The following is a 25134-nucleotide window of genomic DNA, read 5'->3' as shown; positions in this document are numbered from 1 at the left end:
TGGTGTAGAAGGCATACCGAAATATTAAGGAAAGGTATATTCATAAATACATATTTGAATAATATAGTAAATCTTTTTTAGTCCTGCTGTATTAATTTTGTCCTTGATCCCATGTTTTTCTCTTGTCTAACATTCTTGTTTTTACAGCTGAATATGAATAAAATATGTCATTTTAAGACACTGTATCTTACTATAAAAGTAATTTCGAGTTAATGAGTGAATGCTTTAAAAAACTCAATAATTTTTACACAGAAATATGTTGAGGCAAATGTTTTTGTTGATCAATTTTATGTATGTATATGTATTTAGGATAGGTAGATAACTTTATGCATAATGTTTTATATTATAAAAATGATATGTATTATATTCTTTAAATGAGAATACTTTTTAATTATATGTCCATATCCCACCACACCTGAGAAACTTCTTTTCTGATCTCTATTTCGGTGCAATTTACTATATTGTACAGCTTTGGCCAATAAATAATTGGTTCATTACATATAGTTTGCGAAGCATTCATCATCCAATTAGTTATGGTGATGTTTTAGAATAACGAGTCTTAACCACAATTCATGTAAATAAACCTACCCATCTTTGTTGAATTTGTCATTTTGGCTGTCAATCTATAGATAAGGAAATGTTTAAAACCTTGTATGAATTTAAAGAATCTGGAAAGGTTCCTCATGGTGTTTCAAAAAAGAAAAAAATGTCCTTAGAAGGGCACAGACCTTCACAATGAGAGGTGAGTTAAGTAACACTTAGTGATTTCTCTGTCTCTTCATGATCAAAACATACTACTTTTAGATGAGGTCTTATACTATATTATACAGTGAGGTTTTTATTTGCCCTAGATGCAAACACCCTTAATTTTGCACTCCCATGCATGATATCAACGAAAGAAAATGTGAAATTAATGAAATGAAGAGATTTTATAGGGAAGTTTCTTGAGGTCATAATCACAACTAAGGAGAAATTTGATGCCACCAAGTTTCATAAAGATATTGTTGGGAATGTGAAACCAAATTTGTGTTTTTTTATTTAGAAATTGTTTTAACCAGTTGGTTTTGATTGTAGGCTACCATCAATACATTCAAAATCAATTGCCCTAACCCCGCCTTCTTCATAGTTTCTAATCATTGTACTCTTTTTTATATAATGCGTTTTACCTTTCCAGATGTAGTTAAAGTTTGCTTGGTTTATCGCTTTGATTGCTTCCTTGGGAACTGACAATGATTGGGCTGGGTAGATGAAACGAGAGATGGTTTCAGTTTTTGTAAGTAATGTTCGCCCGATAATAGATAGATCTCTCTGAGACCAAGAGTTGAGATGAGCTTTACATTTTTCCAAGTTCCCCCAGATATTAAGTTTGGTTAATTGATTCACGTCCTTTGTAATTTGTATGCCTAGATACTTAACTGTTGTTTTCACAGGGATGGAATGAATAACTGAGAGATTACAATCATGAATAGGTAGAAGTTCACATTTATTGAGATTCAATTTTAGCCCAGACGCTTTTGAAAAGAAACCTATTGTTTCAAGGATTTTTGGGAGTTGGTCGCTATTTTCCATAAATATGGCTGTATCATCAGCAAGCTGGCTTATTGTCAGATGTTGATCAAATATTGTTCGTTTTTTAAATTCTGAATTTTTAATAAGAATGGATAACATCTCGGCTGCAATAATAAATGACAGTGGGGATATAGGACATCCCTGTTTAATACCTTTTTGAATCGGGAATCTTGGGGAAGTTCCTTGCGGCAGAAGGACTGTGCTATTTGTATCTTTGTAAATTAATCTGACTATGTTTATAAATTGTTCACCAAATCCTAAGAGCTCTAATGTCCGAAACATAAATCTGTGTTCAATCGAGTCAAAAGCTTTAAAAAAAGTCCAGAAAAAGAATTAGGCTCTTGTCTTCTATTAGGTAATTATAGTCAAGTAAGTCAAGTATAAGTCGTATATTATGATGTATTGAACGTCCTCTGATGAAGCCTGATTGTGTGTCTGACACGATGTCCTCGATCCCCACTCTAAGTCTGTTTGCAAAAATATGAGTCAAGAGTTTGTAATCGTTATTAAGAAGAGTTATGGGACGTAGATTGTCAATTATCTTTGAGTTTTTGCCAGGTTTTGGAATTAGGGTGATAATTCCTTGCTTCATTGTTGTTGGTAAAATGAATGTAGCCTATTACATATTTCTTTTAGCATATTTAATAAGAGATCTTTTAGGTTATCCCAGAAATGCTTGTAAAAGTTGCTTGTTAAACCGTCTGAGCCTGGAGATTTATCCAGTTTTAGACAGTTAAGGGCTTTTTCCACCTCTTCCATTTTAATTTCAGCATCACAGATATTCTTAAAACAATCATCAATTTTAGGGATCTGTTCAGAGATTTTATTAAAGAAAGCTTCAGCATCGACCTGCGAATAAGAAGAGGAATATAAATTACTATAAAACTGAAAAACTGCTCTGGAGATCTTATCAAGGTCGGTACATTCTTGGTTGTCAATTATCAGCGTTTTTACAGCATTTCGTTCCTGCCTTCTCCTCTCTAGACGACAGAAATATGCTGTGCTCTTTTCTCCTTCCTCCATCCATTTTGCCCGAGAACGGATATAAGCCCCTTTAGCTTTATTAACATGAATGCTGTCCAGTGAGGAATGCAGCGTCGTTAATTTTTGCTTATCATCTTCATTTATCAGATGTTTATTGTAAATACTATTGATTTCCTTTACAATATGCATTTCTTTTTGTTTACTGTCTCTACTTAAAGTTTTACCAAACAAGATGGAAATTTGGGCTGTTTATAAGTTCTTGACCAATTTTTTTTTTTTTTTAATAGTGATTGTTTTCTATCGCGCGTGCGCCGTTGTCATGGTGACCAGACACCCGCCAGCCTGCCTTCCTGCCTGCTACCCGAGAGCTTTTCAACATGGTGAGTCAAGGTTTCCCGATGTTTCTAAGAAAGAAAAATGTTAAAGCAACAAAACATAAGCACATATGTGTTATAAAGTCTATGTTCAGTAAATTAATAATGGCTGCTTATGGAAACATAAAAAGCGAAAGTCCCGAGACAAAATGTAAACTTAGCATCTTGATATATGTTAGCAATGCCTGTCTGATTTTATACTTACCTTTGAATTTTTGTCTGTGATGTTTTCCCCTTAATCCATTTATCCACCAAAGGATGGAAAAGTATGTGTTTTTTAAAAATAATAATAAAAAAAAATTATAACAGCTTTCAACCTCAAATTAGTTTTATTTAATTTACTTTTTTTTTTTTTTTTCAGGTAGGCTTGTAGGTTTATTCTTAAAAATAAAATACCAATTTTGTCAGTAATATAAAGTCTGTATAAAAACATCTCTTCACTTACAATTTAGTTTTATTAGAAATTGTAGAGTTTTGTAGAACTATAATTGCAGCTATAAACTTTAAGCTCAAAAAATGTTTCATTAAAAAGGAAAGAAATAATTTGCTCATTTTAGACAGCATAAATAACTTGCATCTTTTGCATCCAGTCTGCAAAAAAGAAAAAAGGAAACATCAGCAAGGCTGAGAGGGAGAGATTGCAGAGAGAGGCAGATGAACAAAGATTGAGAGAGGAAGGTATATCTGCAGTATTAAAGTAATTTAATTTTAAATGAGTTTTTTGATAACAAATCTGTATACTGCGTTTTGTCCTGTAGAAGAAGCTCGTCTCATTGCTGAACGTGAGGAGAATGAAAGGCTGGAGAGGGAGCGAATAGAACAAGAGAAACAACAGCTACTTGAGTTAAAGGTTTGATGAACTTTCATTTGAACATTCACAGTTGTGTTGCATACATTTACCTGCAGGCTTTAGTGCATATGCAGCTGTCTGTACTGATGGATTGTGTGTGACAAGTTTGGATGTAATGATTGATTGACGCCAGTCAATGTCCACAGGACAGAGAGCGCAGAGAGGACGAGCTGAATGAACTGCGGCACATTCTAGATGAGAATCACTCTGCAGTCACCACGTGGGAATCAGAATGCAGGAACAAAGCTAAGGTAAGACTCGTGTAGCTTTATCTCAGGGTAATTCTGAGGCCACTATAAGTGTGTTACAGGGTGATTTGTTCTCTGGTCTTTTCCAGTGGGAGCGTTACATGCGTTGCGACGGCAGTCCGGATCCAGCTGTGCAGCCGGAAATCAACTCCTTCATCAGTTTGTGGAGAGAAGACTCTGAAACCCAAATCCAGCAGGTCATGAAAAACTGTGCTCTGGCTCTTCAGGTGAGACCAGCTCTCTGGATCTGTTGTTTTCATGTTTTCAAGTCCATTATTGATGACTAAGGTGATCCTGGTAAGTCAAAGATCACTATTATTGATCATTTTAGTATTACATTTGACACATACAGTGAGGAAAATAAGTATTTGAATACCCTGCTATTTTGCAAGTTCTCCCACTTAGAAATCATGGAGGGGTCTGAAATTGTCATCGTAGGTTCATGTCCACTGTGAGAGACATAATCTAAAAAAAAAAATCCAGAAATCACAATGTATTATTTTTTAACTATTTATTTGTATGATACAGCTGCAAATAAGTATTTGAACACCTGAGAAAATCAATGTTAATATTTGGTACAGTAGCCTTTGTTTGCAATTACAGAGGTCAAACGTTTCCTGTAGTTTTTCACCAGGTTTGCACACACTGCAGGAGGGATTTTGGCCCACTCCTCCACACAGATCTTCTCTAGATCAGTCAGGTTTCTGGGCTGTCGCTGAAAAAGCTCCCTCCAAAGATTCTCTATTGGGTTTAGGTCTGGAGACTGGCTAGGCCACGCCAGAACCTTGATATGCTTCTTACAGAGCCACTCCTTGGTTATCCTGGCTGTGTGCTGCGGGTCATTGTCATGTTGGAAGACCCAGCCTCGACCCATCTTCAATGCTCTAACTGAGGGAAGGAGGTTGTTCCCCAAAATCTCGCAATACATGGCCCCGGTCATCCTCTCCTTAATACAGTGCAGTCGCCCTGTCCCATGTGCAGAAAAACACCCCCAAAGCATGATGCTACCACCTCCATGCTTCACAGTAGGGATGGTGTTCTTGGGATGGTACTCATCATTCTTCTTCCTCCAAACACGTTTAGTGGAATTATGACCAAAAAGTTCTATTTTGGTCTCATCTGACCACATGACTTTCTCCCATGACTCCTCTGGATCATCCAAATGGTCATTGGCAAACTTAAGACGGGCCTTGACATGTGCTGGTTTAAGCAGGGGAACCTTCCGTGCCATGCATGATTTCAAACCATGACGTCTTAGTGTATTACCAACAGTAACCTTGGAAACGGGGGTCCCTGCTCTTTTCAGGTCATTGACCAGCTCCTCCCGTGTAGTTCTGGGCTGATTTCTCACCTTTCTTAGGATCATTGAGACCCCACGAGGTGAGATCTTGCATGGAGCCCCAGTCCGAGGGAGATTGACAGTCATGTTTAGCTTCTTCCATTTTCTAATGATTGCTCCAACAGTGGACCTTTTGTCACCAAGCTGCTTGGCAATTTCCCCGTAGCCCTTTCCAGCCTTGTGGAGGTGTACAATTTTGTCTCTAGTGTCTTTGGACAGCTCTTTGGTCTTGGCCATGTTAGTAGTTGGATTCTTACTGATTGTATGGGGTGGACAGGTGTCTTTATGCAGCTAACGACCTCAAACAGGTGCATCTAATTTAGGATAATAAATGGATTGGAGGTGGACATTTTAAAGGCAGACTAACAGGTCTTTGAGGGTCAGAATTCTAGCTGATAGACAGGTGTTCAAATACTTATTTTCAGCTGTATCATACAAATAAATAGTAAAAAAATCATATATTGTGATTTCTGGATTATTTTTTTTGGATTATGTCTCTCACAGTGGACATGCACCTACGATGACAATTTCAGACCCCTCCATGTATATGTATTTAGGATAGGTAGATAACTTTATGCATAATGTTTTATATTATAAAAATGATATGTATTATATTCTTTAAATGAGAATACTTTTTAATTATATGTCCATATCCCACCACACCTGAGAAACTTCTTTTCTGATCTCTATTTCGGTGCAATTTACTATATTGTACAGCTTTGGCCAATAAATAATTGGTTCATTACATATAGTTTGCGAAGCATTCATCATCCAATTAGTTATGGTGATGTTTTAGAATAACGAGTCTTAACCACAATTCATGTAAATAAACCTATACCCATCTTTGTTGAATTTGTCATTTTGGCTGTCAATCTATAGATAAGGAAATGTTTAAAACCTTGTATGAATTTAAAGAATCTGGAAAGGTTCCTCATGGTGTTTCAAAAAAGAAAAAAATGTCCTTAGAAGGGCACAGACCTTCACAATGAGAGGTGAGTTAAGTAACACTTAGTGATTTCTCTGTCTCTTCATGATCAAAACATACTACTTTTAGATGAGGTCTTATACTATATTATACAGTGAGGTTTTTATTTGCCCTAGATGCAAACACCCTTAATTTTGCACTCCCATGCATGATATCAACGAAAGAAAATGTGAAATTAATGAAATGAAGAGATTTTATAGGGAAGTTTCTTGAGGTCATAATCACAACTAAGGAGAAATTTGATGCCACCAAGTTTCATAAAGATATTGTTGGGAATGTGAAACCAAATTTGTGTTTTTTTATTTAGAAATTGTTTTAACCAGTTGGTTTTGATTGTAGGCTACCATCAATCAGAGCCGGACAGTAACGGAGTACATTTACTTGAGTACAGTACTTAAGTACAGTTTTGAGGGATCTGTACTTTACTCGAGTATCATTTTTGGGGAGTACTCATGACTTTACTCAAGTACATTTGAAAGGCAAATATTGTACTCTTTACTCCACTACATTTCTATCCATAACTGTGAGTACCCGTTACTTCTTCTAAAAAAAAAGGAAAAAAGAAACATCTCGGAAACCCTCAATTTGTTGTTTCCCTCTCAAATGTGATTGGATTGTGCAGGCGCCACTGATTGGGACAGCCTATCAGCAATCACCTTCAGCTTTCCGCCAAAGTCAACTCCATGGTCAGATTTAGATAAGAGACGAAACCATGGACGAAACAATGGATGAAGACGCAGCAGGTCCATCCCGGGAGCGATATTTTTTTTTTTTCAAGATGGTAGGGGAAGACTGATGAATATTCATTAGGGAAGTCATCCCTGATTGGTCTTAACCCCAGTGACGGGTAGGTTTAGGGGCGGGGTTATGGAGGTCATAAGACCCCCAGTGACGGGTAGGTTTAGGGGCGGGGTTATGGAGGTCATAAGACCCCCAGTGACGGGTAGGTTTAGGGGTGGGGTTAGGGAGGTCATAAGACCCCCAGTGACGGGTAGGTTTAGGGGTGGGGTTAGGTCATCAGACCAATCAGGGATGACTTCCCTAATGAATATTCATGAGTCTTCCCCTACCATCCTGGGAAAAAAAATATCACATCCCGGAAATGTGCCAACCTGTGCCCCACCTCGCCAGACTATTTCAATTTTCTGAACAAGTTAATGATAGTTTTCGCTTCAAGTGTTTGCTGTGTTTACCAATGTATGTAAGCACTGTGGCAGTAGTAATGCAATATTTAGAAAATGTACTCTTGTACTCAAGTACTTTTAAAAACAAGTACTTTAGTACTTTTACTTAAGTAGACATCTGACTGTAGTACTTTTACTTGTACTTGAGTAAAATTTAGCAAGGGGTATCTGTACTTTTACTCAAGTAATTAAGCTGTGTACTCTGTCCGCCTCTGCCATCAATACATTCAAAATCAATTGCCCTAACCCCGCCTTCTTCATAGTTTCTAATCATTGTACTCTTTTTTATATAATGCGTTTTACCTTTCCAGATGTAGTTAAAGTTTGCTTGGTTTATCGCTTTGATTGCTTCCTTGGGAACTGACAATGATTGGGCTGGGTAGATGAAACGAGAGATGGTTTCAGTTTTTGTAAGTAATGAGCTTTACATTTTTCCAAGTTCCCCCAGATATTAAGTTTGGTTAATTGATTCACGTCCTTTGTAATTTGTATGCCTAGATACTTAACTGTTGTTTTCACAGGGATGGAATGAATAACTGAGAGATTACAATCATGAATAGGTAGAAGTTCACATTTATTGAGATTCAATTTTAGCCCAGACGCTTTTGAAAAGAAACCTATTGTTTCAAGGATTTTTGGGAGTTGGTCGCTATTTTCCATAAATATGGCTGTATCATCAGCAAGCTGGCTTATTGTCAGATGTTGATCAAATATTGTTCGTTTTTTAAATTCTGAATTTTTAATAAGAATGGATAACATCTCGGCTGCAATAATAAATGACAGTGGGGATATAGGACATCCCTGTTTAATACCTTTTTGAATCGGGAATCTTGGGGAAGTTCCTTGCGGCAGAAGGACTGTGCTATTTGTATCTTTGTAAATTAATCTGACTATGTTTATAAATTGTTCACCAAATCCTAAGAGCTCTAATGTCCGAAACATAAATCTGTGTTCAATCGAGTCAAAAGCTTTAAAAAAGTCCAGAAAAAGAATTAGGCTCTTGTCTTCTATTAGGTAATTATAGTCAAGTAAGTCAAGTATAAGTCGTATATTATGATGTATTGAACGTCCTCTGATGAAGCCTGATTGTGTGTCTGACACGATGTCCTCGATCCCCACTCTAAGTCTGTTTGCAAAAATATGAGTCAAGAGTTTGTAATCGTTATTAAGAAGAGTTATGGGACGTAGATTGTCAATTATCTTTGAGTTTTTGCCAGGTTTTGGAATTAGGGTGATAATTCCTTGCTTCATTGTTGTTGGTAAAATGAATGTAGCCTATTACATATTTCTTTTAGCATATTTAATAAGAGATCTTTTAGGTTATCCCAGAAATGCTTGTAAAAGTTGCTTGTTAAACCGTCTGAGCCTGGAGATTTATCCAGTTTTAGACAGTTAAGGGCTTTTTCCACCTCTTCCATTTTAATTTCAGCATCACAGATATTCTTAAAACAATCATCAATTTTAGGGATCTGTTCAGAGATTTTATTAAAGAAAGCTTCAGCATCGACCTGCGAATAAGAAGAGGAATATAAATTACTATAAAACTGAAAAACTGCTCTGGAGATCTTATCAAGGTCGGTACATTCTTGGTTGTCAATTATCAGCGTTTTTACAGCATTTCGTTCCTGCCTTCTCCTCTCTAGACGACAGAAATATGCTGTGCTCTTTTCTCCTTCCTCCATCCATTTTGCCCGAGAACGGATATAAGCCCCTTTAGCTTTATTAACATGAATGCTGTCCAGTGAGGAATGCAGCGTCGTTAATTTTTGCTTATCATCTTCATTTATCAGATGTTTATTGTAAATACTATTGATTTCCTTTACAATATGCATTTCTTTTTGTTTACTGTCTCTCCTTAAAGTTTTACCAAACAAGATGGAAATTTGGGCTGTTTATAAGTTCTTGACCAATTTTTTTTTTTTTTTAATAGTGATTGTTTTCTATCGCGCGTGCGCCGTTGTCATGGTGACCAGACGCCCGCCAGCCTGCCTTCCTGCCTGCTACCCAAGAGCTTTTCAACATGGTGAGTCAAGGTTTCCCGATGTTTCTAAGAAAGAAAAATGTTAAAGCAACAAAACATAAGCACATATGTGTTATAAAGTCTATGTTCAGTAAATTAATAATGGCTGCTTATGGAAACATAAAAAGCGAAAGTCCCGAGACAAAATGTAAACTTAGCATCTTGATATATGTTAGCAATGCCTGTCTGATTTTATACTTACCTTTGAATTTTTGTCTGTGATGTTTTCCCCTTAATCCATTTATCCACCAAAGGATGGAAAAGTATGTGGTTTTTTAAAATAATAATAAAAAAAAATTATAACAGCTTTCAACCTCAAATTAGTTTTATTTAATTTACTTTTTTTTTTTTTCAGGTAGGCTTGTAGGTTTATTCTTAAAAATAAAATACCAATTTTGTCAGTAATATAAAGTCTGTATAAAAACATCTCTTCACTTACAATTTAGTTTTATTAGAAATTGTAGAGTTTTGTAGAACTATAATTGCAGCTATAAACTTTAAGCTCAAAAAATGTTTCATTAAAAAGGAAAGAAATAATTTGCTCATTTTAGACAGCATAAATAACTTGCATCTTTTGCATCCAGTCTGCAAAAAAGAAAAAAGGAAGCATCAGCAAGGCTGAGAGGGAGAGATTGCAGAGAGAGGCAGATGAACAAAGATTGAGAGAGGAAGGTATATCTGCAGTATTAAAGTAATTTAATTTTAAATGAGTTTTTTGATAACAAATCTGTATACTGCGTTTTGTCCTGTAGAAGAAGCTCGTCTCATTGCTGAACGTGAGGAGAATGAAAGGCTGGAGAGGGAGCGAATAGAACAAGAGAAACAACAGCTACTTGAGTTAAAGGTTTGATGAACTTTCATTTGAACATTCACAGTTGTGTTGCATACATTTACCTGCAGGCTTTAGTGCATATGCAGCTGTCTGTACTGATGGATTGTGTGTGACAAGTTTGGATGTAATGATTGATTGACGCCTGTCAATGTCCACAGGACAGAGAGCGCAGAGAGGACGAGCTGAATGAACTGCGGCACATTCTAGATGAGAATCACTCTGCAGTCACCACGTGGGAATCAGAATGCAGGAACAAAGCTAAGGTAAGACTCGTGTAGCTTTATCTCAGGGTAATTCTGAGGCCACTATAAGTGTGTTACAGGATGATTTGTTCTCTGGTCTTTTCCAGTGGGAGCGTTACATGCGTTGCGACGGCAGTCCGGATCCAGCTGTGCAGCCGGAAATCAACTCCTTCATCAGTTTGTGGAGAGAAGACTCTGAAACCCAAATCCAGCAGGTCATGAAAAACTGTGCTCTGGCTCTTCAGGTGAGACCGGCTCTCTGGATCTGTTGTTTTCATGTTTTCAAGTCCATTATTGATGACTAAGGTGATCCTGGTAAGTCAAAGATCACTATTATTGATCATTTTAGTATTACATTTGACACATACAGTGAGGAAAATAAGTATTTGAATACCCTGCTATTTTGCAAGTTCTCCCACTTAGAAATCATGGAGGGGTCTGAAATTGTCATCGTAGGTTCATGTCCACTGTGAGAGACATAATCTAAAAAAAAAAATCCAGAAATCACAATGTATTATTTTTTAACTATTTATTTGTATGATACAGCTGCAAATAAGTATTTGAACACCTGAGAAAATCAATGTTAATATTTGGTACAGTAGCCTTTGTTTGCAATTACAGAGGTCAAACGTTTCCTGTAGTTTTTCACCAGGTTTGCACACACTGCAGGAGGGATTTTGGCCCACTCCTCCACACAGATCTTCTCTAGATCAGTCAGGTTTCTGGGCTGTCGCTGAAAAAGCTCCCTCCAAAGATTCTCTATTGGGTTTAGGTCTGGAGACTGGCTAGGCCACGCCAGAACCTTGATATGCTTCTTACAGAGCCACTCCTTGGTTATCCTGGCTGTGTGCTGCGGGTCATTGTCATGTTGGAAGACCCAGCCTCGACCCATCTTCAATGCTCTAACTGAGGGAAGGAGGTTGTTCCCCAAAATCTCGCAATACATGGCCCCGGTCATCCTCTCCTTAATACAGTGCAGTCGCCCTGTCCCATGTGCAGAAAAACACCCCCAAAGCATGATGCTACCACCTCCATGCTTCACAGTAGGGATGGTGTTCTTGGGATGGTACTCATCATTCTTCTTCCTCCAAACACGTTTAGTGGAATTATGACCAAAAAGTTCTATTTTGGTCTCATCTGACCACATGACTTTCTCCCATGACTCCTCTGGATCATCCAAATGGTCATTGGCAAACTTAAGACGGGCCTTGACATGTGCTGGTTTAAGCAGGGGAACCTTCCGTGCCATGCATGATTTCAAACCATGACGTCTTAGTGTATTACCAACAGTAACCTTGGAAACGGTGGTCCCTGCTCTTTTCAGGTCATTAACCAGCTCCTCCCGTGTAGTTCTGGGCTGATTTCTCACCTTTCTTAGGATCATTGAGACCCCACGAGGTGAGATCTTGCATGGAGCCCCAGTCCGAGGGAGATTGACAGTCATGTTTAGCTTCTTCCATTTTCTAATGATTGCTCCAACAGTGGACCTTTTGTCACCAAGCTGCTTGGCAATTTCCCCGTAGCCCTTTCCAGCCTTGTGGAGGTGTACAATTTTGTCTCTAGTGTCTTTGGACAGCTCTTTGGTCTTGGCCATGTTAGTAGTTGGATTCTTACTGATTGTATGGGGTGGACAGGTGTCTTTATGCAGCTAACGACCTCAAACAGGTGCATCTAATTTAGGATAATAAATGGATTGGAGGTGGACATTTTAAAGGCAGACTAACAGGTCTTTGAGGGTCAGAATTCTAGCTGATAGACAGGTGTTCAAATACTTATTTTCAGCTGTATCATACAAATAAATAGTAAAAAAATCATATATTGTGATTTCTGGATTATTTTTTTTTGATTATGTCTCTCACAGTGGACATGCACCTACGATGACAATTTCAGACCCCTCCATGTATATGTATTTAGGATAGGTAGATAACTTTATGCATAATGTTTTATATTATAAAAATGATATGTATTATATTCTTTAAATGAGAATACTTTTTAATTATATGTCCATATCCCACCACACCTGAGAAACTTCTTTTCTGATCTCTATTTCGGTGCAATTTACTATATTGTACAGCTTTGGCCAATAAATAATTGGTTCATTACATATAGTTTGCGAAGCATTCATCATCCAATTAGTTATGGTGATGTTTTAGAATAACGAGTCTTAACCACAATTCATGTAAATAAACCTACCCATCTTTGTTGAATTTGTCATTTTGGCTGTCAATCTATAGATAAGGAAATGTTTAAAACCTTGTATGAATTTAAAGAATCTGGAAAGGTTCCTCATGGTGTTTCAAAAAAGAAAAAAATGTCCTTAGAAGGGCACAGACCTTCACAATGAGAGGTGAGTTAAGTAACACTTAGTGATTTCTCTGTCTCTTCATGATCAAAACATACTACTTTTAGATGAGGTCTTATACTATATTATACAGTGAGGTTTTTATTTGCCCTAGATGCAAACACCCTTAATTTTGCACTCCCATGCATGATATCAACGAAAGAAAATGTGAAATTAATGAAATGAAGAGATTTTATAGGGAAGTTTCTTGAGGTCATAATCACAACTAAGGAGAAATTTGATGCCACCAAGTTTCATAAAGATATTGTTGGGAATGTGAAACCAAATTTGTGTTTTTTTATTTAGAAATTGTTTTAACCAGTTGGTTTTGATTGTAGGCTACCATCAATACATTCAAAATCAATTGCCCTAACCCCGCCTTCTTCATAGTTTCTAATCATTGTACTCTTTTTTATATAATGCGTTTTACCTTTCCAGATGTAGTTAAAGTTTGCTTGGTTTATCGCTTTGATTGCTTCCTTGGGAACTGACAATGATTGGGCTGGGTAGATGAAACGAGAGATGGTTTCAGTTTTTGTAAGTAATGAGCTTTACATTTTTCCAAGTTCCCCCAGATATTAAGTTTGGTTAATTGATTCACGTCCTTTGTAATTTGTATGCCTAGATACTTAACTGTTGTTTTCACAGGGATGGAATGAATAACTGAGAGATTACAATCATGAATAGGTAGAAGTTCACATTTATTGAGATTCAATTTTAGCCCAGACGCTTTTGAAAAGAAACCTATTGTTTCAAGGATTTTTGGGAGTTGGTCGCTATTTTCCATAAATATGGCTGTATCATCAGCAAGCTGGCTTATTGTCAGATGTTGATCAAATATTGTTCGTTTTTTAAATTCTGAATTTTTAATAAGAATGGATAACATCTCGGCTGCAATAATAAATGACAGTGGGGATATAGGACATCCCTGTTTAATACCTTTTTGAATCGGGAATCTTGGGGAAGTTCCTTGCGGCAGAAGGACTGTGCTATTTGTATCTTTGTAAATTAATCTGACTATGTTTATAAATTGTTCACCAAATCCTAAGAGCTCTAATGTCCGAAACATAAATCTGTGTTCAATCGAGTCAAAAGCTTTAAAAAAAGTCCAGAAAAAGAATTAGGCTCTTGTCTTCTATTAGGTAATTATAGTCAAGTAAGTCAAGTATAAGTCGTATATTATGATGTATTGAACGTCCTCTGATGAAGCCTGATTGTGTGTCTGACACGATGTCCTCGATCCCCACTCTAAGTCTGTTTGCAAAAATATGAGTCAAGAGTTTGTAATCGTTATTAAGAAGAGTTATGGGACGTAGATTGTCAATTATCTTTGAGTTTTTGCCAGGTTTTGGAATTAGGGTGATAATTCCTTGCTTCATTGTTGTTGGTAAAATGAATGTAGCCTATTACATATTTCTTTTAGCATATTTAATAAGAGATCTTTTAGGTTATCCCAGAAATGCTTGTAAAAGTTGCTTGTTAAACCGTCTGAGCCTGGAGATTTATCCAGTTTTAGACAGTTAAGGGCTTTTTCCACCTCTTCCATTTTAATTTCAGCATCACAGATATTCTTAAAACAATCATCAATTTTAGGGATCTGTTCAGAGATTTTATTAAAGAAAGCTTCAGCATCGACCTGCGAATAAGAAGAGGAATATAAATTACTATAAAACTGAAAAACTGCTCTGGAGATCTTATCAAGGTCAGTACATTCTTGGTTGTCAATTATCAGCGTTTTTACAGCATTTCGTTCCTGCCTTCTCCTCTCTAGACGACAGAAATATGCTGTGCTCTTTTCTCCTTCCTCCATCCATTTTGCCCGAGAACGGATATAAGCCCCTTTAGCTTTATTAACATGAATGCTGTCCAGTGAGGAATGCAGCGTCGTTAATTTTTGCTTATCATCTTCATTTATCAGATGTTTATTGTAAATACTATTGATTTCCTTTACAATATGCATTTCTTTTTGTTTACTGTCTCTACTTAAAGTTTTACCAAACAAGATGGAAATTTGGGCTGTTTATAAGTTCTTGACCAATTTTTTTTTTTTTTTAATAGTGATTGTTTTCTATCGCGCGTGCGCCGTTGTCATGGTGACCAGACGCCCGCCAGCCTGCCTTCCTGCCTGCTACCCGAGAGCTTTTCAACATGGTGAGTCAAGGTTTCCCGATGTTTCTAAGAAAGAAAAATGTTAAAGCAACAAAACATAAGCACATATGTGTTATAAAGTCTATGTTCAGTAAATTAATAATGGCTGCTTATGGAAACATAAAAAGCGAAAGTCCCGAGACAAAATGTAAACTTAGCATCTTGATATATGTTAGCAATGCCTGTCTGATTTTATACTTACCTTTGAATTTTTGTCTGTGATGTTTTCCCCTTAATCCATTTATCCACCAAAGAATGGAAAAGTATGTGTTTTTTTAAAATAATAATAAAAAAAAATTATAACAGCTTTCAACCTCAAATTAGTTTTATTTAATTTACTTTTTTTTTTTTTTTTCAGGTAGGCTTGTAGGTTTATTCTTAAAAATAAAATACCAATTTTGTCAGTAATATAAAGTCTGTATAAAAACATCTCTTCACTTACAATTTAGTTTTATTAGAAATTGTAGAGTTTTGTAGAACTATAATTGCAGCTATAAACTTTAAGCTCAAAAAATGTTTCATTAAAAAGGAAAGAAATAATTTGCTCATTTTAGACAGCATAAATAACTTGCATCTTTTGCATCCAGTCTGCAAAAAAGAAAAAAGGAAACATCAGCAAGGCTGAGAGGGAGAGATTGCAGAGAGAGGCAGATGAACAAAGATTGAGAGAGGAAGGTATATCTGCAGTATTAAAGTAATTTAATTTTAAATGAGTTTTTTGATAACAAATCTGTATACTGCGTTTTGTCCTGTAGAAGAAGCTCGTCTCATTGCTGAACGTGAGGAGAATGAAAGGCTGGAGAGGGAGCGAATAGAACAAGAGAAACAACAGCTACTTGAGTTAAAGGTTTGATGAACTTTCATTTGAACATTCACAGTTGTGTTGCATACATTTACCTGCAGGCTTTAGTGCATATGCAGCTGTCTGTACTGATGGATTGTGTGTGACAAGTTTGGATGTAATGATTGATTGACGCCTGTCAATGTCCACAGGACAGAGAGCGCAGAGAGGACGAGCTGAATGAACTGCGGCACATTCTAGATGAGAATCACTCTGCAGTCACCACGTGGGAATCAGAATGCAGGAACAAAGCTAAGGTAAGACTCGTGTAGCTTTATCTCAGGGTAATTCTGAGGCCACTATAAGTGTGTTACAGGATGATTTGTTCTCTGGTCTTTTCCAGTGGGAGCGTTACATGCGTTGCGACGGCAGTCCGGATCCAGCTGTGCAGCCGGAAATCAACTCCTTCATCAGTTTGTGGAGAGAAGACTCTGAAACCCAAATCCAGCAGGTCATGAAAAACTGTGCTCTGGCTCTTCAGGTGAGACCAGCTCTCTGGATCTGTTGTTTTCATGTTTTCAAGTCCATTATTGATGACTAAGGTGATCCTGGTAAGTCAAAGATCACTATTATTGATCATTTTAGTATTACATTTGACACATACAGTGAGGAAAATAAGTATTTGAATACCCTGCTATTTTGCAAGTTCTCCCACTTAGAAATCATGGAGGGGTCTGAAATTGTCATCGTAGGTTCATGTCCACTGTGAGAGACATAATCTAAAAAAAAAAATCCAGAAATCACAATGTATTATTTTTTAACTATTTATTTGTATGATACAGCTGCAAATAAGTATTTGAACACCTGAGAAAATCAATGTTAATATTTGGTACAGTAGCCTTTGTTTGCAATTACAGAGGTCAAACGTTTCCTGTAGTTTTTCACCAGGTTTGCACACACTGCAGGAGGGATTTTGGCCCACTCCTCCACACAGATCTTCTCTAGATCAGTCAGGTTTCTGGGCTGTCGCTGAAAAAGCTCCCTCCAAAGATTCTCTATTGGGTTTAGGTCTGGAGACTGGCTAGGCCACGCCAGAACCTTGATATGCTTCTTACAGAGCCACTCCTTGGTTATCCTGGCTGTGTGCTGCGGGTCATTGTCATGTTGGAAGACCCAGCCTCGACCCATCTTCAATGCTCTAACTGAGGGAAGGAGGTTGTTCCCCAAAATCTCGCAATACATGGCCCCGGTCATCCTCTCCTTAATACAGTGCAGTCGCCCTGTCCCATGTGCAGAAAAACACCCCCAAAGCATGATGCTACCACCTCCATGCTTCACAGTAGGGATGGTGTTCTTGGGATGGTACTCATCATTCTTCTTCCTCCAAACACGTTTAGTGGAATTATGACCAAAAAGTTCTATTTTGGTCTCATCTGACCACATGACTTTCTCCCATGACTCCTCTGGATCATCCAAATGGTCATTGGCAAACTTAAGACGGGCCTTGACATGTGCTGGTTTAAGCAGGGGAACCTTCCGTGCCATGCATGATTTCAAACCATGACGTCTTAGTGTATTACCAACAGTAACCTTGGAAACGGTGGTCCCTGCTCTTTTCAGGTCATTGACCAGCTCCTCCCGTGTAGTTCTGGGCTGATTTCTCACCTTTCTTAGGATCATTGAGACCCCACGAGGTGAGATCTTGCATGGAGCCCCAGTCCGAGGGAGATTGACAGTCATGTTTAGCTTCTTCCATTTTCTAATGATTGCTCCAACAGTGGACCTTTTGTCACCAAGCTGCTTGGCAATTTCCCCGTAGCCCTTTCCAGCCTTGTGGAGGTGTACAATTTTGTCTCTAGTGTCTTTGGACAGCTCTTTGGTCTTGGCCATGTTAGTAGTTGGATTCTTACTGATTGTATGGGGTGGACAGGTGTCTTTATGCAGCTAACGACCTCAAACAGGTGCATCTAATTTAGGATAATAAATGGATTGGAGGTGGACATTTTAAAGGCAGACTAACAGGTCTTTGAGGGTCAGAATTCTAGCTGATAGACAGGTGTTCAAATACTTATTTTCAGCTGTATCATACAAATAAATAGTAAAAAAATCATATATTGTGATTTCTGGATTTTTTTTTTTGATTATGTCTCTCACAGTGGACATGCACCTACGATGACAATTTCAGACCCCTCCATGTATATGTATTTAGGATAGGTAGATAACTTTATGCATAATGTTTTATATTATAAAAATGATATGTATTATATTCTTTAAATGAGAATACTTTTTAATTATATGTCCATATCCCACCACACCTGAGAAACTTCTTTTCTGATCTCTATTTCGGTGCAATTTACTATATTGTACAGCTTTGGCCAATAAATAATTGGTTCATTACATATAGTTTGCGAAGCATTCATCATCCAATTAGTTATGGTGATGTTTTAGAATAACGAGTCTTAACCACAATTCATGTAAATAAACCTACCCATCTTTGTTGAATTTGTCATTTTGGCTGTCAATCTATAGATAAGGAAATGTTTAAAACCTTGTATGAATTTAAAGAATCTGGAAAGGTTCCTCATGGTGTTTCAAAAAAGAAAAAAGAAAAAAAATGTCCTTAGAAGGGCACAGACCTTCACAATGAGAGGTGAGTTAAGTAACACTTAGTGATTTCTCTGTCTCTTCATGATCAAAACATACTACTTTTAGATGAGGTCTTATACTATATTATACAGTGAGGTTTTTATTTGCCCTAGATGCAAACACCCTTAATTTTGCACTCCCATGCATGATATCAACGAAAGAAAATGTGAAATTAATGAAATGAAGAGATTTTATAGGGAAGTTTCTTGAGGTCATAATCACAACTAAGGAGAAATTTGATGCCACCAAGTTTCATAAAGATATTGTTGGGAATGTGAAACCAAATTTGTGTTTTTTTATTTAGAAATTGTTTTAACCAGTTGGTTTTGATTGTAGGCTACCATCAATACATTCAAAATCAATTGCCCTAACCCCGCCTTCTTCATAGTTTCTAATCATTGTACTCTTTTTTATATAATGCGTTTTACCTTTCCAGATGTAGTTAAAGTTTGCTTGGTTTATCGCTTTGATTGCTTCCTTGGGAACTGACAATGATTGGGCTGGGTAGATGAAACGAGAGATGGTTTCAGTTTTTGTAAGTAATGAGCTTTACATTTTTCCAAGTTCCCCCAGATATTAAGTTTGGTTAATTGATTCACGTCCTTTGTAATTTGTATGCCTAGATACTTAACTGTTGTTTTCACAGGGATGGAATGAATAACTGAGAGATTACAATCATGAATAGGTATAAGTTCACATTTATTGAGATTCAATTTTAGCCCAGACGCTTTTGAAAAGAAACCTATTGTTTCAAGGATTTTTGGGAGTTGGTCGCTATTTTCCATAAATATGGCTGTATCATCAGCAAGCTGGCTTATTGTCAGATGTTGATCAAATATTGTTCGTTTTTTAAATTCTGAATTTTTAATAAGAATGGATAACATCTCGGCTGCAATAATAAATGACAGTGGGGATATAGGACATCCCTGTTTAATACCTTTTTGAATCGGGAATCTTGGGGAAGTTCCTTGCGGCAGAAGGACTGTGCTATTTGTATCTTTGTAAATTAATCTGACTATGTTTATAAATTGTTCACCAAATCCTAAGAGCTCTAATGTCCGAAACATAAATCTGTGTTCAATCGAGTCAAAAGCTTTAAAAAGGTCCAGAAAAAGAATTAGGCTCTTGTCTTCTATTAGGTAATTATAGTCAAGTAAGTCAAGTATAAGTCGTATATTATGATGTATTGAACGTCCTCTGATGAAGCCTGATTGTGTGTCTGACACGATGTCCTCGATCCCCACTCTAAGTCTGTTTGCAAAAATATGAGTCAAGAGTTTGTAATCGTTATTAAGAAGAGTTATGGGACGTAGATTGTCAATTATCTTTGAGTTTTTGCCAGGTTTTGGAATTAGGGTGATAATTCCTTGCTTCATTGTTGTTGGTAAAATGAATGTAGCCTATTACATATTTCTTTTAGCATATTTAATAAGAGATCTTTTAGGTTATCCCAGAAATGCTTGTAAAAGTTGCTTGTTAAACCGTCTGAGCCTGGAGATTTATCCAGTTTTAGACAGTTAAGGGCTTTTTCCACCTCTTCCATTTTAATTTCAGCATCACAGATATTCTTAAAACAATCATCAATTTTAGGGATCTGTTCAGAGATTTTATTAAAGAAAGCTTCAGCATCGACCTGCGAATAAGAAGAGGAATATAAATTACTATAAAACTGAAAAACTGCTCTGGAGATCTTATCAAGGTCGGTACATTCTTGGTTGTCAATTATCAGCGTTTTTACAGCATTTCGTTCCTGCCTTCTCCTCTCTAGACGACAGAAATATGCTGTGCTCTTTTCTCCTTCCTCCATCCATTTTGCCCGAGAACGGATATAAGCCCCTTTAGCTTTATTAACATGAATGCTGTCCAGTGAGGAATGCAGCGTCGTTAATTTTTGCTTATCATCTTCATTTATCAGATGTTTATTGTAAATACTATTGATTTCCTTTACAATATGCATTTCTTTTTGTTTACTGTCTCTACTTAAAGTTTTACCAAACAAGATGGAAATTTGGGCTGTTTATAAGTTCTTGACCAATTTTTTTTTTTTTTTAATAGTGATTGTTTTCTATCGCGCGTGCGCCGTTGTCATGGTGACCAGACGCCCGCCAGCCTGCCTTCCTGCCTGCTACCCGAGAGCTTTTCAACATGGTGAGTCAAGGTTTCCCGATGTTTCTAAGAAAGAAAAATGTTAAAGCAACAAAACATAAGCACATATGTGTTATAAAGTCTATGTTCAGTAAATTAATAATGGCTGCTTATGGAAACATAAAAAGCGAAAGTCCCGAGACAAAATGTAAACTTAGCATCTTGATATATGTTAGCAATGCCTGTCTGATTTTATACTTACCTTTGAATTTTTGTCTGTGATGTTTTCCCCTTAATCCATTTATCCACCAAAGGATGGAAAAGTATGTGGTTTTTTAAAATAAAAAAAAATAAAAAATTATAACAGCTTTCAACCTCAAATTAGTTTTATTTAATTTACTTTTTTTTTTTTTTCAGGTAGGCTTGTAGGTTTATTCTTAAAAATAAAATACCAATTTTGTCAGTAATATAAAGTCTGTATAAAAACATCTCTTCACTTACAATTTAGTTTTATTAGAAATTGTAGAGTTTTGTAGAACTATAATTGCAGCTATAAACTTTAAGCTCAAAAAATGTTTCATTAAAAAGGAAAGAAATAATTTGCTCATTTTAGACAGCATAAATAACTTGCATCTTTTGCATCCAGTCTGCAAAAAAGAAAAAAGGAAACATCAGCAAGGCTGAGAGGGAGAGATTGCAGAGAGAGGCAGATGAACAAAGATTGAGAGAGGAAGGTATATCTGCAGTATTAAAGTAATTTAATTTTAAATGAGTTTTTTGATAACAAATCTGTATACTGCGTTTTGTCCTGTAGAAGAAGCTCGTCTCATTGCTGAACGTGAGGAGAATGAAAGGCTGGAGAGGGAGCGAATAGAACAAGAGAAACAACAGCTACTTGAGTTAAAGGTTTGATGAACTTTCATTTGAACATTCACAGTTGTGTTGCATACATTTACCTGCAGGCTTTAGTGCATATGCAGCTGTCTGTACTGATGGATTGTGTGTGACAAGTTTGGATGTAATGATTGATTGACGCCTGTCAATGTCCACAGGACAGAGAGCGCAGAGAGGACGAGCTGAATGAACTGCGGCACATTCTAGATGAGAATCACTCTGCAGTCACCACGTGGGAATCAGAATGCAGGAACAAAGCTAAGGTAAGACTCGTGTAGCTTTATCTCAGGGTAATTCTGAGGCCACTATAAGTGTGTTACAGGATGATTTGTTCTCTGGTCTTTTCCAGTGGGAGCGTTACATGCGTTGCGACGGCAGTCCGGATCCAGCTGTGCAGCCGGAAATCAACTCCTTCATCAGTTTGTGGAGAGAAGACTCTGAAACCCAAATCCAGCAGGTCATGAAAAACTGTGCTCTGGCTCTTCAGGTGAGACCAGCTCTCTGGATCTGTTGTTTTCATGTTTTCAAGTCCATTATTGATGACTAAGGTGATCCTGGTGAGTCAAAGATCACTATTATTGATCATTTTAGTATTACATTTGACACATAACTCATACCTCTGTGCTAGGGTCATGAGTAATACCTCAAATCATGTTAATTGTTAAGGATCCAATGTTTTATTTCCTTCTGGGGAATGATAAAAAAGCTGATGAAATGTCAGACGTAAGGGCCGTTCACAACAAGGATGCAGAGGTGGCCTTTGCAATTCGGAGGCCCATTTCAAAGAAACAGTTGGAGGCCCCCCGTCATTCAGTCAAACAATTGATTAAAAACACGTAACAAAATTCATTTAGTATTCAGAGCAAAAACAGACAATGTTCTAAGACTCAAATAAAAGTCACCTAACATTAACTTCTTGTTTATTGAACTGTTGTATGAAATCAATAGGCTATCACATTTCGCAATTGTGCTGATATTCAGGAAAACAGCACTCTATAGCCTATCCTGTTATAAATATTAAAAACAAGAACTCACACAAATACACAAGAACACCAGGCAGTACAAATTTTAACATGTAGTACACAACATGTTGATGATGCATTCATTGCTTGCGTGTTGTTTACATAAAAAAAGAAATGCAGAAACAATGTACAAACGGTGTTGTATTTGAACTGTCTGGAGTTCCATAGCAGTGGAATGAAATAAATGAAAGGTCTATACACAAGTTTTTTAAAACTTACTTTAACTTAAGCGTCACATTTTTTAGAATGTAGCGTCATGAGCGAGAGACATGAGAGTCGAATGGAACAATCAAACATGTCTATCCAGAGCATGTTTGCATAGAAAAACAATGAAAAAGCAGCCCAGTGGAATGCAAAAACTTGTTATGTGTGAATGGCCCCTTAAAAAAAAAAAGAGAATGTTATTGTCCATTGGTGTGGATTCTTGTTAGCGCTATAGCAATCTTTATAGTTATCATTCTTTGGCCTTTACTGTACATAGAAACATGGGTATCTAGAGATCACAATGGTTCGCGCCAAGAAGCAACTAACTTAACCACACTATCAACCGCATAGCAGTGCCCTGGCAACATTGTACATCATGGTGGTGAGTTTGCACAGGCATGTTTTCTTCAGAAAATCTAAAACAGTTTCTCTTGGACAGTTGATAGACGAACTGGACTTCCTCTTGAGTGAGGGTCCTGAGCCAAGCACTGCTCAACAGTATCACGAAACAGTCCTTTGTCTACAGAGTATCAACCTCTCCAAACTCAAACAGGCCACTGAGGAGCTACTTAAGGTGGGAGTTCTTCTAAGATCTTCCCATGCAGCTTACTTCTATTTCAACACATATTGGACATAATATGTGTTTTGCTTCCCGTCCAGTTTGCAAATTCTAGTTCTGACATTGAGAGTGGCAACATGCAGACTGTAGTCCAGGACGACAATATTACTCTTTGTCTGTGGGCCAACCTCAACAAAAATCCAAGGTTTGTCAGTCTTCATGGTGAAATTTAGGCACTATTGTAGGATAAAGGAAATACTTGACAATCCATGTTTCCAGGTTTAAAGGTTACCGGTTCGAGGAGGTGGGTCTGGGTTTCGAGCTGCCGAAGCCTCTGGCTGTGAGTGACATCGCTGTTCGGATCCTTCACACACGCTACGACCACCTGTCCCACCACAGCGAGCGTGAACAGGTCCAGAGAAGGAGATCCATGATGGAGGGCCATCTGAGAGTGCTGCAGAGGTGCAAGATGGGAAGATAGAGGGAGAGGGAGATGAGGGAGAAAGCTCAAAGCAGGTGGAGGAAGAGAGCCGTTCAGTCAGATCAGAGAGCAGGAAGAGGGTGAGTGAGGCTTTGATCATGTGCACACTATGTACTTGTTTTCTAGTGGATTCTGTCGCTGACAATATTAATGTGTGTCCATGTGTCAGAGTGCTGTGAGTGTGATCTCATCTAAGGAGGGGAGGAAGAGCTCTTCAATCAAGCTGTTAGAGGAAGGAGAAAGTCAGATGGAGGGAATCGCTACAAGTTTAGAAGCTGGTTTGGTTCCTTCCATTTATCGTCTTTCACTTCCTGATTTTCCTCATTTCTTTATATGAGGATGAAATCTTTATCACGTAAAAACTGTCATGATCCAGGTTCCTTCATTCTCTGTCTCCCTCTTGTGGCCACATCTCACACTACACCATCACCCCGTTCTCATCAGTCCCAGCTGTTCCCATTTACCCTTAATCTCCACTCTATCATCTCACCTGTTTCTCCTTCCCTCCTGATGTTTCCTGCTATTTCTAACCCTCTCTTTCTCTGCCCCTTTGTCAGTTTATTCCAAGCTATCTAATGCTGAAGTCGCTTCTCTTACCTTTCTTGCCAAAACGAATCGAGTCCTGATGTGTCCTGTGTGGTTCGTGTGGAAGCCTCTCCTCGAAGTCAGTATACTCATCCATTCTCTTGCTGGCTCACTGAACTCTGCCCTGCCAATTCAGACGCTGAGTTCCTGAACAGACGCGGTATCCAGTCTACGGTACCTTCTCTCTCGGCGGACTTCGCCTCTCACTACAGTCTCCACTCGGAGTCCAACTTCGCCTGACGCCCTGATGCGCATCCTGAGTTCCAGTATTATCTGCTGCCTGCAGTTTACGTTGATTTCTACAAAGCGAAGTTTTCTGTTTTTACCTGAGAAGATTTATGTTTGATTCAGTGATTCGCTTCTCATTTCCATTAAAGACTGAATTATTGTGAATCTCGCTTTTTGGTCCTCTATCTCTCATTATAACAAAAACAAAATGTATAATTTGTTTTAGTTAACTATGATCATTTGTAAAATACCACCAATGCTTTAAACTATAAATTGGATTGTTCCATATTTGATTTTTTTTTTATTTAAAGCTCCTGTATAATATAAAAAATATGCACATCAGAATTATAATAATAACATATTAATGGGCCAAATGCAATGCATTTAATATTATCAGACATGACAATTAAATTTAATGCAAAGGACCACTTACTACTTACTATAAGGTATAAGTGTGACACTGTCACACCCATCATACATATTAGGTACACTAATGTTTAATTGTGATCATTAAGTATTGTCATTGTTATGTT

General features: G+C 37.4%; 1 pseudogene across 1 annotated transcript; it reads left to right on the top strand.

The window, feature by feature from the left end:
* Positions 1–735: 735 nt before the first annotated feature.
* On the top strand, positions 736–24766 carry LOC309496484 (annotated as a pseudogene). Its single transcript has 21 exons — positions 736–742; positions 3686–3777; positions 3924–4028; positions 4115–4252; positions 6972–7035; positions 10306–10397; positions 10544–10648; positions 10735–10872; positions 15704–15791; positions 15872–15963; positions 16110–16214; positions 16301–16438; positions 21275–21362; positions 21443–21534; positions 21657–21785; positions 21872–22009; positions 23188–23322; positions 23409–23512; positions 23587–23868; positions 23958–24066; positions 24510–24766. The product of its transcript is annotated as an uncharacterized misc_RNA (transcript).
* Positions 24767–25134: the final 368 nt, after the last annotated feature.

This window comes from Leuciscus leuciscus (assembly GCF_965113295.1).
Source record: "Leuciscus leuciscus genome assembly, chromosome: 4".
NCBI lineage: Eukaryota > Metazoa > Chordata > Actinopteri > Cypriniformes > Leuciscidae > Leuciscus > Leuciscus leuciscus.
The sequence above is the reverse complement of the archived record's forward strand: the minus strand, read 5'-3'. Positions and strand labels throughout refer to the sequence as shown.